The sequence below is a fragment of the Camelus dromedarius genome, chromosome 4, assembly GCF_036321535.1.
Source record: "Camelus dromedarius isolate mCamDro1 chromosome 4, mCamDro1.pat, whole genome shotgun sequence".
NCBI classification, from domain to species: domain Eukaryota; kingdom Metazoa; phylum Chordata; class Mammalia; order Artiodactyla; family Camelidae; genus Camelus; species Camelus dromedarius.
In genome coordinates, this window is record NC_087439.1 from 9687717 (window position 1) to 9699281 (window position 11565).

The 11565-nt window shown below is 53.0% G+C and overlaps 1 non-coding gene across 1 annotated transcript; it reads right to left on the reverse strand.

The window, feature by feature from the left end:
- Positions 1-5206: 5206 nt before the first annotated feature.
- Positions 5207-5279, reverse strand: TRNAV-GAC (transfer RNA valine (anticodon GAC)). The gene has a single exon. It is a non-coding gene; the product is annotated as a tRNA-Val (tRNA).
- Between the last annotated feature and the right edge of the window lie 6286 nt (positions 5280-11565).

Below are 11565 nucleotides of genomic sequence, written 5' to 3' on the forward strand. Positions count from 1 at the left end.
GGTGGGGAGGGTCTGACGGCAGAGAGGCACAAGGGAAATTCTGGGGGTGATGGAAATATTCTCCATCTCGACTGAAGTGTTACCTAGAACTTATAAAACTGCACGTGAAAAGGCAATTTTTACTGTACATAAATAATGCCTCAATTAAAAAAATTAAAACTTCACACGTATTGTGTCACTCAACTACCCTAGGTGCCATGTGCTGTTTCAGCTGCTGTTCTGTAAGAGAACAGAAGCCCAGAGAGACCGAGGCTCTGGTTACTCAGCCCCCAGTGGACCCCGGCCTATTCTGCCCCTCTCTGGGTCTCAGGAAGTGGGAACAGCCCTGTCGTGAGGCAGGGTGCCACCACGGTCGCGGAAGATGCGCAGGACTGCAGAGCAGAGCCTGCCCACGCCCAGGCGGTCTGACCTGCCATTCAGACCTGGTCCAGAAGACGTGCTGGCGACCCCACTGGAGCGCCGGTGCGGGGGCTGGGGACCCCCAGGCACGGCTGTCCTCTGTGCTTGGTGGGACGGCATCACCCCTTCAGGGGTCTGTCCTCCTGGCCTCTGGACTCTAGGACAGGCTTCTTTTGTGCCCTAAAAGCAGCATTCCAGAGCCCGGGAAGGGGCAGCTCCTTTAAATATTTTATTTAGGGGCAACAGGGGACCAGCACAAGTGAAGCAAATTCCGCATTCCTCCCCGACCCCCGGAGAGGAGGGCCTCCGAGGTCAGGCCCAGAAACAGGAGGAGATCAGGTCCAAAACCAAACACAGCTGCTGTCTGAAAAGTTGGCAGCACAAACTGTTGGGAGCTGCTGCAAGTGTAAGTACATGCTTTAGGGAGCTGCTGTCTGTGCTCCTCAAGCCCCGCGTGTGCTGGGGGATGCTGGCCTAGGCTTGGGGACCGCAGATCTGGTGGTTTTCCAGCACAGTTCTCAGCCAGTCCCCAGGCAGCGCAGAGTGGGCGAGGGGCCCCCGCGAGGCGCTCAGTAGAGATTTCTTTATTAGCAGGTATTTCCTGAGAGTCCACTATGTGCCAGGGACTTGTCCAGGGTGTGGACACGTTAGTGAGCAAAGCACACAGGAGACACATAATGGGGAGAGTGAGTTCATGAAAAAAAAAAAACAAATAAATGTCACCTGGAGATGGACACTCTAGGGGCGAGAGAGTGACCAGGGAGGTGGTGTTTTAGACAGGTGGTCAGGGAAGGCGGTCCTGAGAAGATGACAGCACCGCAGATCAGGGCTGTGAATGCAGCAGAGAAGCCAGGCACACAACTCTCCATGCACAGAGTTTGGGGTGTGCTCGATGTGTCCAAGGATCGGCAGACGGGATGATGGAGCTGGGACCGCGAGGTGGGAGACAGAAGGTCAGAGGTGGTGATGCACCTTATAGGTCGTGCGAAGGTCATGGATTTTATGCCAAGAGAGCTGGGAGGACACTGAGGGGTTTGAGCAGAGGAGTGACCCTCCGGCCACTGCATGGAGATTGGATACTAGTCAGGGCTTCTCAAACCAGCACCGTGACAGCTTGAGCCAGAGGATCCATGGAGTGGGGGTTCCCCTGCACACTGCGTGAGATTTAGAAGCATCCCAGAACTCTACCCACTGGATGCCAGTGGCACCCCTGACCACCTGCCTGAAACACCACCTCCTGGGTCACTCTCCCACCCCTGTCCCCTACAGCATCCATCTCCAGTTGACATTTATTTGTTTTGTTTTTTTTTCATGGACTCACCCTCCCCATTACAACATGTCTCCTGTGCTTTGCTCACTAACATGTCCACACCCTGGACGAGGACAATGGGCTGGGAAGCCAATCAATGATGACCCGTGTGTCCCTACAGGGGGGGCAAGAGCCGGGCAGCTGGGACCCCAGACAGTGAGCATGAGGGGCTCATGGAGGTGGGCACCGCCAGGGTGCTCCCCCCAGACTTGGGAAGGAAAGTTCAGTGAGCCAGTGCTGAGTCACAGAAGTGGGGCCAGGAGTCGGGGTGACCATGGCCGACCCCTCGGGGCTGGGCTAAGTGTAACCTCCCTCAAGGTGGCCAGGAAGCTGGGAGCCAGGGAGGACAGCGGGAAGGAGGGTGTGTCACCCCAAGAGCAGGAGGGTGGAGTAAGGAGCAGGCCACACTTTGGGGTGCAGACAGGCCCTCAGCTCCCTTGAAAGGGAAAAGCACCATTGTCAGCCACACAGTGGGGAAGACAGCACACTGGGCAGTTGGCCACCTTGGGCCACAGCCAAGCCAGTAACAGCGTCTCTGAGTCCTCCTGTCCCAAAAGGGAGGCTGGACTTTTCAGTGCCCTCAAGCATAAACAAAGTGCCCCCCGGCCATGGAGAGAGCTGCAGTGACCACTGTCCCAGGATGGCCTCACCCAAGGCTGCCTCCCCTCCTGAGCCAGTGGCCACCAAGGCCAGCTCCATGTGGGCTCTGCCACGTCTCCAGTGTGTGCCCAGGGTCTACACACAGGGTGGGACCCGGAGCGGGGGCCCCAGTGGCTCTGTGAGCCCATTTCCTCCCTGGCCTGTGGAAATGTCACCAGAACCCCCAGTGATTTTTGAACACTGACCCTGTGTCGCGCTGCAAAGGGATCAGGACAGCAGGCTGTCACTGATCCTCACAGTGTCTGGTGAAGCAGGTACACATGAGGCCACTATGTGATCTTCCCATGGCCCTGAGACGAGGCTGGGACTCCAGCACAGGCCTGTCTGGTCCCAGTGCCCTCCTTCCCCTGCCCAGTCTGGTCCTGAGGGGACTGGGACAACACCAGAAGCTCATGTCTGTACCTCCAGACCACGGTCACTCCGCGCCTGTGCTGGGAGTGGCTGCCCCCATGCTCATATGGAAGGAGGCCCTTCCCATCCTTCCAGGTCAGACTCCATCCCACCTCCTCCAGGAAGCCTTCCCTGACTGTTCTAGCTCAGGTGACCTCTCCCTTCTCTCAGTGCCTCCAGAACGCTGCTCGTCTGGCCCCTCGCCTAATGCCTTATCCCCACCTCAGAGAGGCAGGACGGGATGGCAGTAAGGGCTGCCCCTGGAGCCAGACTGCCTGACTGCAAATTGGATCGCATCTGACATAGCCAAGCTCAGCGCCCGGCAGAGGGAGGGCTCAATAAATGCCAGGCATTAGGCTTCATGATAGATAGATAGATAGATAGATAGATAGATAGATAGATAAACGGATAGACAGACAGATGGGTAGATATTTATGATACACTGTGTATTAACAAGAAAGCAGTTATCACCTTAGAAATCTTATGTGGGATTATGTGTGGTTTCTTCGTACTTCTCTGTCTTTTCTAAATTACTAAACCAAAAATATTATTTTGATGTTCTGGGGAAAAAATGAAGCAGCATTAAAAAAAAATTTAGAGCAATGTAGCCTTTGAAGCAAACAAGTGCTTCCCTAAGAAATGCAGGCGACTTCACGGAGCACCTGCCCCGAGCCCCAGGAGGCGCGGGGACCCAGAACGGAACAGGGCCAGGCCCTTCCCGCGGAGCCCAGATTCGGGGTGGCGCCCTGCCTGCCTGATCCCGGGGTGACTGCCCCCAGGGACGCGCAGCCTTCCAGGTGTTCTGACGGCCCCAGTGGGAGGGGAGGGGAAAAACGTATAAAGCTCAGCCCTGCCTTGAAAAAACTCCCAACTGAGTAACATCTTAAAATGGCTTCGGCCAGCCCTCAGAACAGCCCAGAACCCTAACCAGACAACGGAAACCCGCCAGCCTCTCTGTCTTCAGCTCCCCAGCCTCACGCAGCCGTCAGCTCTCACTGCGTCATGTAACAGGCACCGACTCAGCCAAATATCCCGATGAGCCCCTTGAACCTCCGGGAGCCGGATTTTCGCCCTTTTACAGATGGTGTCCCCCAGGCTGTGAGGCAGCCGGGGGCAGAGCTGGGGCAGACCGTCCCGCCATCCCTCCAGCCGAGAAGATGCAGCCACACCCTCGACGGCTGACCACCCCAGTCGCTTCTCTCCTCCTCATAAACATGTTTTCTTTCCCTCCAGGCATGGAGTCCAGCTCCCCACCTGCTCTGCTTGTTTCTTAATCTTTTTTTCACAAGGACTCTCGGGTTAATTAACAGCCCTGACTTGGCTGTGCCAGGAAAGCCACAGAGGATTTTTTTTAAAGACCAAAGAGACAGGGAACAAAGTGTCGGTGGTTTTAGAGTCCAAGACAAGACCCTAGAAAGCCCCTTTGGAACAAGGAAACCTGGACCACATCTGTTCTCCTAGTCTGGGAAAATAGGAAGGGGAAGGAGAGATCCAGGGGGAAAGGTCAACCTTCCCACACTCTCTCCTACTGCTCAAGAACCAGCCATGGCTCCCAGTTACCTGATTAAGAGAGATAAGTTAGCCTGGCATTGTTTCTCCTGTCTGGCTTCCCTGAGAGAGTCTCTCGGCAGGTGCAGATGTACACCTGGTGTTGTCACCACGTGCCAGAGACCCCCAACAAATTGGCAATAAAATACTCCTCCCCACTGGGACAGACCACCCACCACCCCACCCCCTTGGTGTTCATCATTGCCTGTAGCAGGTCCTTTACTTAAGCACAGCCCCCTAAAGCCCACCACCCTGAGTCCTTCCCTCACCACTCTGAGCTCTTCAGAGCTGTTTCCCAAACTGTGGTCCATGGACAGTCTACATCAGAATCCCTTCAGAGGTAGAGGGGCACTGAAAGGCAGACTCCTGGGCCCTAGCCCAGACCTGCGAAGTCAGGCTCTCTGGGGGTGGGAGGCCAAGAACCCACATTTTAATCAGTGCCCCAGGACACTCGTACACTGGAGAGTTTAAGAAGTTCACTTCGGTGGAAGGGCATAGCCCAGTGGTAGAATGTGTGCTTAGCAGGCACGAGGTCCCGGGTTCAACCCCCAGCACATCCGTTAAAATAAATAAGTAAACAAATGAATCTAATTACCTCCTCCAAAACAAAGAAAAATAAATTAAATAAAGTATTTTTTAGAAAGAAAGAAAAGACCACTTTGGAGGGAGCTCCAAGACAGTTTGGTCAGTGAAAAAAGCAAAGCAGGAGGAAGCGTGTATATTGTGCTATCATTTAGCGAAGAAGAAAGCAGAATGAATGCCTATGTAAGTGTTTGCCTGTACAAAAAGGTAATCAAATGGAAAAGCATGCTTTTAGAGACAGTTACCCCTGGGGGAGGGAGGCAACAAGGTGGAAGAGACAGAGGCAGAAGGTGGCCTTCGGACACTTTTATTTTTTAATGGAGGTACTGGGGATTGAACCCAGGACCTTGTGCATGTCAGGCATGCGCTCTACCACTGAGCTATACCCTCCCCTCCCTTCAGACATTCTTGTCTTCAGGTTCGAGTATGAAATAATCTAAAGAATTTGAGCTGGAAATATCAGTATGAATTTATGGCAATATTATCTTTTTTAAAATGAACTTACAGAGTATTATCTTTTTAAAAAGGTATTTCTTACCTTTGTCCACAGAAAAGACCTAGAAATGTGAATAGTCCAATATAGTGCACACCCTCCTGGATTCAGGCTGTGGTGTCTAAATACCACCCCTCACTAAAAAGAACAAAGATTCCTTATAAAATTGGATGGTTCTATGTCTAAATCAAGAGACCTATAAAGTGAACCTGGAACATCCTCTCATGCAGAGACAATAATTAAGCTACCAAAGATTAATAGTTTATCAAAGGGACCCAGGAACTCATTTTGATAACTACAACTGGCCAAAGATGGTATAATTCGGGCTTCAGTAAAGACGATAATTACCATGAATTGAAATGAATCAAATATATTTAAGGGGGGAGGGTATAGCCCAGTGGTAGAATGTGGGCTTAGTATACACGAGGTCCTGGGTTCAATCCCCAGTTCCTCCATTAGAGTAAACAAATAAATAAATGAACCTAATTGCCTCTCCCCTCAAAGGAAAAAAATTTTTAAATATGTTTAAAGCAGTGGGATCATAATAATATTACACTCACACGCAAACTCATCAGTTATTTTCAGAAGACGCTACGGAACCAAACCATAATCACTGATAAATAGTGGGGAAACTTGAAGCATTCTTCTTAATTTTATAACTGGGACCTTAAAGTAATCACGTGACCTATAAGGGTCCTCCCCTTACAGCAGTAGCCCAGCTGAAAAGGAGAGAAGTAGTGAGAGCATTTCAATGCCACTCTTTTGCAATCTGATGAATTAATGGGTCTAGGTAGTAATTACCAACAACTACCAGCGTGGCACAAAGAAACCTACCCAAGGTGTCGCGTGCCTCCTGATGGGAGAACACAATTACTGTGACGCAGGCTTGGCAAACATCCCAACCAAGCAAACCGAGTCAAGACTCTCGCTCTCGCATCCAATGTAGAGCGTATGGAGGAGACGGAGAAACACATCCAGTGACACCACAGGGTGAGATAGAATGAGCGATGGGCAGTTAGGTGCTTCCACGTCTTGGCTATTGTAAACAGTGCTGTGTGAACACTGGGGTGCATGTGTCTTTTCAAATTAGGTTTGAAGACACTGGCATGTGTCTTTTCAAATTAGGTTTCCCTCCAGATTAAAAAAATAATAATGAGTGGATTGTAGAAAAATCTCTAATAAAAACCCCGTTTCTTCAACAAAATATTACAAGAAAATAAAAGATGAAAAAACTTAGAAATCAAAAGATAACTTACGTGAAAAATTGATGGATGTTAATATAAAGCCCCTATTTAGGTCCTGATTCAAAAACACCCTGTTAAAAATGCCACACGACAAGCAGGGAAGTGGAAACACGCGTTGAAAATTCAACAATATTAAAGAATGGCTTTTGGTGGTTTTAAGGTGATAATAGTACTGTGTTTATTATTTTTTGTGAGAGTCCTTTTTATGGAAACATATTGAAATATTTACAAGTGAAGTGATAACGATGTGTAATGTTTGTTTCAGAAATAGAGAATAAAAGTTTTTCAAACATATACAAAACTAGAGAAAACACAGCAAACTTCACCTTCAAAAAATAACAAAATTTCTTCCTATCCTACCCCCTCATTAAAAATACATATTTCCTACCACTGTTCACTGAAAATTTCTTTAACAAAGTCTTCTTTAATTCTGTGCCTTTTGTCCCCATGGGGACTTTGGACAACCAGACACCTGAGGCCTTTCTCCATCCTCTACGTGGGAGCCCAGATGGCATAGTATCCTCTTTAGAAGGGGAAACAGAAGCTCAGAGAGGCAAAGTAATTTACCTAAAGTCACACAGTGTGGGAGCTGCAAAGTAGGATCTGAACCCAGGTCAGCTTCCAAAGCCAGTGCTCAGAGCACAACACCCAGCTGCAGTGGGGAAGTTTCCAGAAAGGCAAATCCTAACTCTGCACTAGATCAGACAGGGAGGCAGGCGTCCTGGAGCCTGCAGGCTTGGGGTCCCCCGTGGCCAAGGCCCCACTACAGGCACCCCGGCAGCCCCGTCTCTGGAAGGTGGTCTTTGCGACTCCATGCCTGGCACCTCCTGCGTGACCTTGACCGAGTCTCTCTTGCCCTTTCTGAGCTTCAGTCTCCCCAGATGGAAGTGGGGCCAGAGGGGTGGTTTCCTTCGTGATTGTTTCCCAAAGCCATCTGGTCCAGTAGGACCTCCTCCAGCCCCCAGGATAAGACAGGAGGAAGCAGGTCCGGAAACCCTGGCAGCTCTGCCCTCCCCGCCCCAGGAAACCCAGGAGCGGAGGGTTAGGGTCCCCACCACGGAGCCTGAGCTAAAAGAAGAGCAGTTCCCTCAGGGGGAGGCTCTGGCCACACCTGGGGTTCCACACTGGGTGCAGAGGGGTGATGCCTCCCGGGGCCCTGCTCAGGCTGCGTGCACCCAGCTCAGCACATCGGCCCAGGGCCTGGCTGCTCTCCCCCGTGGGCCCCGCCAGTCCTGGAGGATTGGGTGTGCGATTTCCTGGCCTTCCCATCTCTAACAAAGCCTTTCAGCCGACTGCTCAGTTGGGGCTTGAGCTCAGAGTCTGGCCCGGGGCCAGGAGCGGTGGGGGCAGAGCAAGCCACCCCTATCCCCGCAGGCTGTGATGCTGAGGGTCTCATCTCCAGGGCAGAGCCATTTGCAGCCTCCCTGACTGAGAATCTGCAGAACACACTCCCCCCTCCCCAACCCTGCCAGGCCAGGGGCCTGTGTCCGGCTGGAGGGGGACAGGGTGCGGCCTCAGCACCCCGTTACTAAAGAAGGACCTCCCTAAACAGGTGCTGAAATGCTCAAGTACCCCAAAGTATTTCACCAGTGAGCACAGGTAGAATCGAGGGGTCAGTGATCTTAATTTATTGGGAACCTGAGCCAGTTACACGCAGAACCAAACTAGGACGGCATCTCCAGAGGGTGTGCCGAGGATGCTCAAAGCCTCTCACGCTGGGGTGGACCCGCAACTTCACTCTTACTGGGTGGGTGGGTGGCTCCCTGGGTGGGCACGTGACCGAGCCTGGCCAGGCAGAGCCCAGGCACTCAGGTCCCAGTGATGGACAGGTTCGGGGTGGGCATCTACCAAGCTGGGCCGGTGAGCCCTCTGTGGAATTTCTGCCGACCCAGGGCGGCTGCTGGCCCCTCGCCACCTGGGCAGGTGCAGAGCAGAGGAACCAACAGGAAGGTGGGGCAGGACAGAGAAGCCTGGACAGTTCTGAGGTGGAGGGAGAGATGGTTCCTGTCACAGCTGAAGCCAGAGGCCCTTCAGATTTTCTGACTGCATTAACCTGTAAATGCGCCCTTTGATTTAAATGAGATTGGATTTCTAACACAACCAAAGGACCCCTCACCTCCAACAAAGACAGTGAGTCTAAGGAGGCTGACACGGTGTGTGATCTCATTTCACAGATGAGGAAACTGAGGCTCAGGGGCTCAGAGGCTCAGGGGCTCAGAGGCCCAGCAGCCTAAGCCAGTACGTGGGAAACGGAGGCTCCAATCTGCCGTAGTTGGGCCCAGTGACTGACCTGGCAAATCGGGGGAAACACGAGACTTTCAGAGGTGCACTCAAGTGTCCTGGGAGAGACCCAAGGGCCTCAAACAATAAAATAAGCTTTACCATCATTGGGCTTCTATGTAACTCTAGGAGCTGAAAATGAATTCGCTTATTTAACCCGCCAAATAGTCTTAAAGAAGCAGGCACCATCATTGCCGTTTAGAGATGAAGAAACTGGGAATCAGAGAGGCTAGGTAGCCTGGCCAAGGTCACACAGTGGTCCTATGAAGGAGCCAGTGCTGGTGTCCATGTCAGCCCAAGCCATGCCCTGTTGTTTCCTGATGGAAACAGAACCCTGAGCATGTCCTGAAGCCATGGACATGGGAGAGAGCGGGGCATTTCCAGCAGTGGAAGGGCTTGTGCAACCCGGGAGCCGTAAAGGGAGAAGTTGTCTGCTCGGGTGGAGTGGGGCCCCACAGCAGCAGCAGGACCGGACGGGGCAGGCCAGAGGAGCCTGGACAGCTCTCGGGCCCAGCGGGGGGCCCCCTAGAGCGCTGGCCCCGGGGTGTCGCCGCCCTATCTAAATCGCCACCCCTCCTGCAAAGCCCTGCCTTTCCCTCCCCTGTTGCGCCCCAGTCCCTTCCAACCACCCCACCTGCAGGGACACCCCAGCTGGTTATCTTTTCTAGCCTTCGTCTGCACCCCAACAATCTGGGACCCACGCGGGCAGGGATCTGGGTCGGCCTTGTCCTCTGCTGTGTCCCTGGGCTTAAAAAGGTAGCTGTACACAGCGGCGTGACCGCAAACACTTGTTAAATAAGCGCATGGGGGAAAAGTGCAAGAAATCTCGCCCCCGCAGCTGCGTGGAGCGTAAGTGCATGGCGGCCTGGGAAGCAGGGGCACCTGCAGGGGTAGAACCGTCCCCTTTGTCGGGGGGTGGTTAGGCAGGCTGTGCTGTGGGGAGACATCCTGTGAACCCAACTTCGTTACAGTCACATCCAGGGAGCTTCTTTTTCAAAGTGTCGTTTTGCTTAATTTGTCTAAATTCACAGGGTTGGCCAGGAAAATCTCACATAGAAGTCAACTGGATGGTGACATTTAAGTTTGAAAAAGAAAGACCTTGGACTTCTTCCCAGAGCCCCCAGCCCAGGGCCAAGCCCCTCTCCCACAAGGGGATTCTGGGGTTCCCGCTTTCAGGTCGGGAAGGTGGGGCTCAGAGATGCCAGGGGCCTGGCAGGGCCACACAGCACAGAAAGTGGCCTCCTGGAGCCACAGGCCTGGTCCTGAGCCCCCAGCTCCCCTTGTCTCCGGGAGATCAGATGCCTGAGCCCCATCACTGCCGAGTGACCACAGGCCGGGCTCCACCCTGCCTGCATCTCACCCTCCCTGGCTAAGGACAGAGTGGCAGCAGCTCTCCCCCAACCCCATCCCTCAAATTCTAAAGCAAAAACAACCAGCACAGCACAGCCCTCCTAACGCAGAGGACGCGCCTGAGAGGGGTCAGTCAGATAGGTGCTGTGCTGCGACACGGGGGCTGTGTGACCTCTCTGAGCCTGTTTCCTTGTCTGCTACAAGGGGCACAGAGACCCACTTTGTAGGACCATGTGATGACTGAACACAGCAGTGTATGAGAAACAGCAAGCACCATGCCCGACAGACAGGGTAATAATTTTTAGATTGTATGGACCTCACAGTAATGATTATTTATTATTATTACTTATGTATTCTCAGTATTGCAGGTGGCGAGTGACTAAGGTCAAAGGCAGAAACTGAAAACTCTCATGAACATTTTCCCCCCAAATCCACCTCTAGCGCTGGGCCCCCACCACCCCACAGAGCCCCTCCCCAGCTGGCTGGGGCCCCTGGTAATTTTTTGCAAAGATAGGGTCGGGAGAGCTAACTCTAAGAATCTTGTTTGTGAATAAAGTAGCTTGTTTTCTAATGGAAAGAGTGCCCTTTGTTGTTTAAATAAACCTTCTGGGTTTGGTGGGGAGACAGAAGGGAGGGGCAGGTGGCAGAGAAAGTGACAGAGAAGTGGCTGCAGAGACAGGAAAAGTCCGGGAGGGAGGAGAGCAGAGGGGCGGGAAGACGCAGGGGAAGGGTGCGGAGAGGCAGCGGGGAAGCCCAGGAACAGGAGAGACCACGACGGAGACCTGGAGGCAGAGGGAGGTCTGGACAGACTTGAGACAAGGGGAGGGAGGGGAGGGAGCAGCGCGGGCGGCCGGCTTTACCCAGGCTGGTCTGGTCCAGCCTGCCCCGGCCCGCACCGCTATCCGAGCTGTCAATCTCTGGCCAGGTGAGCTGGGGAGAAATGAGCCTTGAACATGCTATTCTGGGCAGGAACAAACACCCTCTTGGGGCAGCCGGTTCTCTGGGGGTGGCACGGGATGGGTGGGGCTCCGTGAAGGGGACCCAGACTGTCCCTGTGAGTGGGGCTGGATCCCCAGCCGGATCTAGGGCCCAGGGGACACTCTGCTGTCACTGCTGTGGCCACCGGTAGGGCCCAGGGTGGGAACGCTTTTAAGGGAAGAAGCAGGTGCAGTTGTGGGGCTTGCCTTCTTTGCTTTCCACTTATCAGGGATCAATGATCTTCATTTTTCACCTTCATTATTTTAAATACACTCCCTTCGGGCGTACAGGGATTCTGCTGAAAACAGCTGACAGCTTCATGGGGGCTCCCT